Raw genomic sequence first — 9,325 nt, forward strand, 5'->3', positions numbered from 1 at the left:
TCAGCAGGTAGAGCCGGCTCTGACCCCTCCTGTGATGTGTGTCTATGCTCTCAGCCTCCTCAGCAGGTAGAGCCGGCTCTGACCCCTCCTGTGATGTGTGTCTATGCTCTCAGCCTCCTCAGCAGGTAGAGCCGGCTCTGACCCCTGTGATATGTGTCTATGCTCTCAGCCTCCTCAGCAGGTAGAGCCGGCTCTGACCCCTCCTGTGATATGTGTCTATACTCTCAGCCTCCTCAGCAGGTAGAGCCGGCTCTGACCCCTCCTGTGATGTGTGTCTATGCTCTCAGCCTCCTCAGCAGGTAGAGCCGGTTCTGACCCCTCCTGTGATGTGTGTCTATGCTCTCAGCCTCCTCAGCAGGTAGAGCCGGTTCTGACCCTTCTGTGATGTGCATTTATTTCCTCAGCCTCCTCAGCAGGTAGAGCCGGCTCTGACCCCTCCTGTGATGTGCATTTATGTCCTCAGCCTCCTCAGCAGGTAGAGCCGGCTCAGACCCTCCTGTGATATGCATTTATGTCCTCAGCCTCCTCAGCAGGTAGAGCCGGCTCTGACCCCTCCTGTAATGTGCGTCTATGCCCTCAGCCTCCTCAGCAGGTAGAGCCGGTTCTGACCCCTCCTGTGATGTGTGTCTATGCTCTCAGCCTCCTCAGCAGGTAGAGCCGGCTCTGACCCCTCCTGTGATGTGTGTCTATGCTCTCAGCCTCCTCAGCAGGTAGAGCCGGCTCTGACCCCTCCTGTGATATGTGTCTATGCTCTCATCCTCCTCAGCAGGTAGAGCCGGCTCTGACCCTCCTGTGATGTGCATTTATGTCCTCAGCCTCCTCAGCAGGTAGAGCCGGCTCTGACCCCTCCTGTGATATGTGTCTATGCTCTCATCCTCCTCAGCAGGTAGAGCCGGCTCTGACCCCTCTTGTGATGTGTGTCTATGCTCTCAGCCTCCTCAGCAGGTAGAGCCGGCTCTGACCCTCCTGTGATGTGCATTTATGTTCTCAGCCTCCTCAGCAGGTAGAGCCGGCTCTGACCCCTCCTGTGATATGTGTCTATGCTCTCATCCTCCTCAGCAGGTAGAGCCGGCTCTGACCCCTCTTGTGATGTGTGTCTATGCTCTCAGCCTCCTCAGCAGGTAGAGCCGGCTCTGACCCTCCTGTGATGTGCATTTATGTTCTCAGCCTCCTCAGCAGGTAGAGCCGGCTCTGACCCTCCTGTGATGTGCATTTATGTCCTCAGCTTCCTCAGCAGGTAGAGCCGGCTCTGACCCTCCTGTGATGTGCATTTATGTCCTCAGCTTCCTCAGCAGGTAGAGCCGGCTCTGACCCTCCTGTGATGTGCATTTATGTCCTCAGCTTCCTCAGCAGGTAGAGCCGGCTCTGACCCTCCTGTGATGTGCATTTATGTCCTCAGCCCACTCCAGTTTATTGTTGAGGAGGACACCCAAGTACTTCCAGGACTTCACTGCCTCGGTGTCCGTCCCCTGGATGAGCAACACCGTCTCCTCGGTCTTCCCAGCATTAACCCTAAGGTGGTTCTGCTGCCACCAGTCCACAAATTCCCGGATCAGTTCCTTGTACTCCTTGTCGTTCTCACCTGTAATGAGGCCAAAGATGAGAGAGTCATCAGAGAACTTCTGGAGGTGGCGGCTACAATAATAATCACCCCAAACACCTATACAGCCTCCTCACCCCTACAGAATCATTACATACAGCCTCCTCACCCCCTATGGAGTCATTACATACAGCCTCCTCACCCCCTATGGAGTCATTACATACAGCCTCCTCACCCCTACAGAGTCATTACACACAGCCTCCTCACCCCCTATGGAGTCATTACATACAGCCTCCTCACCCCCTATAGAGTCATTACATACAGCCTCATCACCCCCTATGGAGTCATTACATACAGCCTCCTCACCCCCTATGGAGTCATTACATACAGCCTCCTCACCCCCTATGTAGTCATTACACACAGCCTCCTCACCCCCTATGGAGTAATTACATACAGCCTCCTCACCCCCTATGGATTCATTACACACAGCCTCCTCACCCCTACAGAGTCATTATATACAGCCCCCTCACCCCCTATGGAGTCATTACATACAGCCTCCTCACCCCCTAAGGAGTCATTACATACAGCCCTCCTCACCCCCTATGGAGTCATTACATACAGCCTCCTCACCCCCTATGGAGTCATTACATACAGCCTCCTCACCCCCTATGGAGTCATTACATACAGCCTCCTCACCCCCTATGGAGTCATTACATACAGCCTCCTCACCCCCTATGGAGTCATTACATACAGCCTCCTCACCCCCTATGGGGTCATTACACACAGCCTCCTCACCCCCTATGGAGTCATTACATACAGACTCCTCACCCCCTATGGAGTCATTACATACAGCCTCCTCACCCCTACAGAGTCATTACACACAGCCTCCTCACCCCCTATGGAGTCATTACACACAGCCTCATCACCCCCTATGGAGTCATTACATACAGCCTCCTCACCCCCTATGGAGTCATTACATACAGCCTCCTCACCCCCTATGGAGTCATTACATACAGCCTCCTCACCCCCTATGGAGTCATTACACACAGCCTCCTCACCCCCTATGGAGTAATTACATACAGCCTCCTCACCCCCTATGGATTCATTACACACAGCCTCCTCACCCCTACAGAGTCATTATATACAGCCCCCTCACCCCCTATGGAGTCATTACATACAGCCTCCTCACCCCCTAAGGAGTCATTACATACAGCCCTCCTCACCCCCTATGGAGTCATTACATACAGCCTCCTCACCCCCTATGGAGTCATTACATACAGCCTCCTCGCCCCCTATGCAGTCATTACATACAGCCACCTCACCCCCTATGGAGTCATTACATACAGCCTCCTCACCCCCTATGGAGTCATTACACACAGCCTCCTCACCCCCTATGGAGTCATTACATACAGCCTCCTCACCCCTACAGAGTCATTACATACAGCCTCCTCACCCCTACAGAGTCATTACATACAGCCTCCTCGCCCCCTATGGAGTCATTACATACAGCCTCCTCGCCCCCTATGGAGTCATTACATACAGCCTCCTCGCCCCCTATGGAGTCATTACACACAGCCTCCTCACCCCCTATGGAGTCATTACATACAGCCTCCTCACCCCCTATGGATTCATTACACACAGCCTCCTCACCCCTACAGAGTCATTATATACAGCCCTCCTCACCCCCTATGGAGTCATTACATACAGCCCTCCTCACCCCCTATGGAGTCATTACATACAGCCTCCTCACCCCCTATGGAGTCATTACATACAGCCTCCTCACCCCCTATGGAGTCATTACATACAGCCTCCTCACCCCCTATGGGGTCATTACACACAGCCTCCTCACCCCCTATGGAGTCATTACATACAGACTCCTCACCCCCTATGGAGTCATTACATACAGCCTCCTCACCCCTACAGAGTCATTACATACAGCCTCCTCACCCCTACAGAGTCATTACATACAGCCTCCTCACCCCTACAGAGTCATTACATACAGCCTCCTCGCCCCCTATGGAGTCATTACATACAGCCTCCTCACCCCCTATGGAGTCATTACATACAGCCTCCTCGCCCCCTATGGAGTCATTACATACAGCCTCCTCGCCCCCTATGGAGTCATTACACACAGCCTCCTCACCCCCTATGGAGTCATTACATAAAGCCCTCCTCACCCCCTATGGAGTCATTACATACAGCCTCCTCACCCCCTATGGAGTCATTACATACAGCCTCCTCACCCCTACAGAGTCATTACACACAGCCTCCTCACCCCCTATGGAGTCATTACATACAGCCTCCTCACCCCCTATGGAGTCATTACATACAGCCTCCTCACCCCCTATGGAGTCATCACATACAGCCTCCTCACCCCTACAGAGTCATTACACACAGCCTCCTCGCCCCCTATGGAGTCATTACACACAGCCTCCTCACCCCCTATGGAGTCATTACATACAGCCTCCTCACCCCCTATGGGGTCATTACACACAGCCTCCTCACCCCTATAGAGTCATTACATACAGCCTCCTCACCCCCTATGGGGTCATTACACACAGCCTCCTCACCCCCTATGGAGTCATTACATACAGCCTCCTCACCCCCTATGGGGTCATTACACACAGCCTCCTCACCCCTATAGAGTCATTACATACAGCCTCCTCACCCCCTATGGGGTCATTACACACAGCGTCCTCACCCCCTATGGAGTCATTACATACAGCCTCCTCACCCCCTATGGAGTCATTACACACAGCCTCCTCACCCCTACAGAGTCATTACACACAGCCTCCTCACCCCTACAGAGTCATTACATACAGCCTCCTCACCCCTACAGAGTCATTACATACAGCCTCCTCACCCCCTATGGAGTCATTACATACAGCCTCCTCACCCCTACAGAGTCATTACATACAGCCTCCTCGCCCCCTATGGAGTCATTACATACAGCCTCCTCGCCCCCTATGGAGTCATTACATACAGCCTCCTCGCCCCCTATGGAGTCATTACATACAGCCTCCTCGCCCCCTATGGAGTCATTACATACAGCCTCCTCACCCCTACAGTCATTACATACAGCCTCCTCACCCCCTATGGAGTCATTACATACAGCCTCCTCACCCCTACAGTCATTACATACAGCCTCCTCACCCCCTATGGAGTCATTACATACAGCCTCCTCACCCCTATGGAGTCATTACATACAGCCTCCTCACCCCCTATGGAGTCATTACATACAGCCTCCTCACCCCTACAGAGTCATTACATACAGCCTCCTCACCCCCTATGGAGTCATTACATACAGCCTCCTCGCCCCCTATGGATTCATTACATACAGCCTCCTCACCCCCTATGGAGTCATTACATACAGCCTCCTCACCCCCTATGGAGTCATTACATACAGCCTCCTCACCCCCTATGGAGTCATTACATACAGCCTCCTCACCCCTACAGAGTCATTACACACAGCCTCCTCACCCCCTATGGAGTCATTACACACAGCCTCCTCACCCCCTATGGAGTCATTACATACAGACTCCTCACCCCCTATGGAGTCATTACACACAGCCTCCTCACCCCCTATGGAGTCATTACATACAGCCTCCTCACCCCCTATGGGGTCATTACACACAGCCTCCTCACCCCTATAGAGTCATTACATACAGCCTCCTCACCCCCTATGGGGTCATTACACACAGCGTCCTCACCCCCTATGGAGTCATTACATACAGCCTCCTCACCCCCTATGGAGTCATTACACACAGCCTCCTCACCCCTACAGAGTCATTACACACAGCCTCCTCACCCCTACAGAGTCATTACATACAGCCTCCTCACCCCTACAGAGTCATTACATACAGCCTCCTCACCCCCTATGGAGTCATTACATACAGCCTCCTCACCCCTACAGAGTCATTACATACAGCCTCCTCGCCCCCTATGGAGTCATTACATACAGCCTCCTCGCCCCCTATGGAGTCATTACATACAGCCTCCTCGCCCCCTATGGAGTCATTACATACAGCCTCCTCGCCCCCTATGGAGTCATTACATACAGCCTCCTCGCCCCCTATGGAGTCATTACATACAGCCTCCTCACCCCTACAGTCATTACATACAGCCTCCTCACCCCCTATGGAGTCATTACATACAGCCTCCTCACCCCCTATGGAGTCATTACATACAGCCTCCTCACCCCCTATGGAGTCATTACATACAGCCTCCTCACCCCCTATGGAGTCATTACATACAGCCTCCTCACCCCCTATGGAGTCATTACATACAGCCTCCTCACCCCTACAGAGTCATTACACACAGCCTCCTCACCCCCTATGGAGTCATTACACACAGCCTCCTCACCCCCTATGGAGTCATTACATACAGACTCCTCACCCCCTATGGAGTCATTACATACAGCCTCCTCACCCCCTATGGAGTCATTACACACAGCCTCCTCACCCCCTATGGATTCATTACACACAGCCTCCTCACCCCCTATGGAGTCATTACACACAGACTCCTCACCCCCTATAGATTAATTACATACAGCCCTCCTCACCCCCTATGGAGTCATTACATACAGCCTCCTCACCCCCTATGGAGTCATTACATACAGCCTCCTCACCCCCTATGGAGTCATTACATACAGCCTCCTCACCCCCTATGGAGTCATTACACACAGCCTCCTCACCCCCTATGGATTCATTACACACAGCCTCCTCACCCCCTATGGAGTCATTACATACAGCCTCCTCACCCCCTATGGAGTCATTACATACAGCCTCCTCACCCCCTATGGAGTCATTACATACAGCCTCCTCACCCCCTATAGAGTCATTACATACAGCCTCCTCACCCCCTATGGAGTCATTACATACAGCCTCCTCACCCCCTATGGAGTCATTACATACAGCCTCCTCACCCCCTATGGAGTCATTACATACAGACTCCTCACCCCCTATGGAGTCATTACATACAGCCTCCTCACCCCCTATGGAGTCATTACATACAGCCCTCCTCACCCCCTATGGAGTCATTACACACAGCCTCCTCACCCCCTATGGAGTCATTACATAAAGCCCTCCTCACCCCCTATGGAGTCATTACATACAGCCTCCTCACCCCCTATGGAGTCATTACATACAGCCCTCCTCACCCCCTATGCAGTCATTACACACAGCCTCCTCACCCCCTATGGAGTCATTACATACAGCCTCCTCACCCCCTATGGAGTCATTACATACAGACTCCTCACCCCCTATGGAGTCATTACATACAGCCCTCCTCACCCCCTATGGAGTCATTACACACAGCCTCCTCACCCCCTATGGAGTCATTACATACAGCCTCCTCACCCCCTATGGAGTCATTACATACAGACTCCTCGACCCCTATGGAGTCATTACATACAGCCTCCTCACCCCCTATGGAGTCATTACATACAGCCCTCCTCACCCCCTATAGAGTCATTACATACAGCCTCCTCACCCCCTATGGAGTCATTACATACAGCCTCCTCACCCCCTATGGAGTCATTACATACAGCCTCCTCACCCCCTATGGAGTCATTACATACAGCCTCCTCACCCCCTATGGAGTCATTACATACAGCCTCCTCACCCCCTATGGAGTCATTACATACAGCCTCCTCACCCCCTATGGAGTCATTACATACAGCCCTCCTCACCCCCTATGGAGTCATTACACACAGCCTCCTCACCCCCTATGGAGTCATTACATAAAGCCCTCCTCACCCCCTATGGAGTCATTACATAAAGCCCTCCTCACCCCCTATGGAGTCATTACATAAAGCCCTCCTCACCCCCTATGGAGTCATTACATACAGCCTCCTCACCCCCTATGGAGTCATTACATACAGCCTCCTCACCCCTACAGTCATTACATACAGCCTCCTCACCCCCTATGTAGTCATTACATACAGCCTCCTCACCCCCTATGGAGTCATTACATACAGCCTCCTCACCCCCTATGGAGTCATTACATACAGCCTCCTCACCCCCTATGGAGTCATTACATACAGCCTCCTCACCCCCTATGGAGTCATTACATACAGCCTCCTCACCCCCTATGGAGTCATTACACACAGCCTCCTCACCCCTACAGTCATTACATACAGCCTCCTCACCCCCTATGGAGTCATTACATACAGCCTCCTCACCCCCTATGGAGTCATTACACACAGCCTCCTCACCCCCTATGGAGTCATTACATACAGCCTCCTCACCCCCTATGGAGTCATTACACACAGCCTCCTCACCCCCTATGGAGTCATTACATACAGCCTCCTCACCCCCTATGGAGTCATTACATACAGACTCCTCACCCCCTATGGAGTCATTACATACAGCCTCCTCACCCCCTATGGAGTCATTACACACAGCCTCCTCACCCCCTATGGATTCATTACACACAGCCTCCTCACCCCCTATGGAGTCATTACATACAGCCTCCTCACCCCCTATGGAGTCATTACATACAGCCTCCTCACCCCCTATGGAGTCATTACATACAGCCTCCTCACCCCCTATGGAGTCATTACATACAGCCTCCTCACCCCCTATGGAGTCATTACATACAGCCTCCTCACCCCCTATGGAGTCATTACATACAGACTCCTCACCCCCTATGGAGTCATTACATACAGCCCTCCTCACCCCCTATGGAGTCATTACACACAGCCTCCTCACCCCCTATGGAGTCATTACATACAGCCTCCTCACCCCCTATGGAGTCATTACATACAGACTCCTCACCCCCTATGGAGTCATTACATACAGCCTCCTCACCCCCTATGGAGTCATTACATACAGCCCTCCTCACCCCCTATGGAGTCATTACATACAGCCTCCTCACCCCCTATGGAGTCATTACATACAGCCTCCTCACCCCCTATGGAGTCATTACATACAGCCTCCTCACCCCCTATGGAGTCATTACATACAGCCTCCTCACCCCCTATGGAGTCATTACATACAGCCTCCTCACCCCCTATGGAGTCATTACATACAGCCCTCCTCACCCCCTATGGAGTCATTACACACAGCCTCCTCACCCCCTATGGAGTCATTACATAAAGCCCTCCTCACCCCCTATGGAGTCATTACATACAGCCTCCTCACCCCCTATGGAGTCATTACATACAGCCTCCTCACCCCCTATGGAGTCATTACATACAGCCTCCTCACCCCCTATGGAGTCATTACATACAGCCTCCTCACCCCCTATGGAGTCATTACATACAGCCCTCCTCACCCCCTATGGAGTCATTACACACAGCCTCCTCACCCCCTATGGAGTCATCACATACAGCCTCCTCACCCCCTATGGAGTCATTACATAAAGCCCTCCTCACCCCCTATGGAGTCATTACATAAAGCCCTCCTCACCCCCTATGGAGTCATTACATACAGCCTCCTCACCCCCTATGGAGTCATTACATACAGCCTCCTCACCCCTACAGTCATTACATACAGCCTCCTCACCCCCTATGTAGTCATTACATACAGCCTCCTCACCCCCTATGGAGTCATTACATACAGCCTCCTCACCCCTACAGTCATTACATACAGCCTCCTCACCCCCTATGTAGTCATTACATACAGCCTCCTCACCCCCTATGGAGTCATTACATACAGCCTCCTCACCCCCTATGGAGTCATTACATACAGCCTCCTCACCCCCTATGGAGTCATTACATACAGCCTCCTCACCCCCTATGGAGTCATTACACACAGCCTCCTCACCCCTACAGTCATTACATAC

This window comes from Engystomops pustulosus, chromosome 5, assembly GCF_040894005.1.
Source record: "Engystomops pustulosus chromosome 5, aEngPut4.maternal, whole genome shotgun sequence".
Lineage (NCBI taxonomy): Eukaryota > Metazoa > Chordata > Amphibia > Anura > Leptodactylidae > Engystomops > Engystomops pustulosus.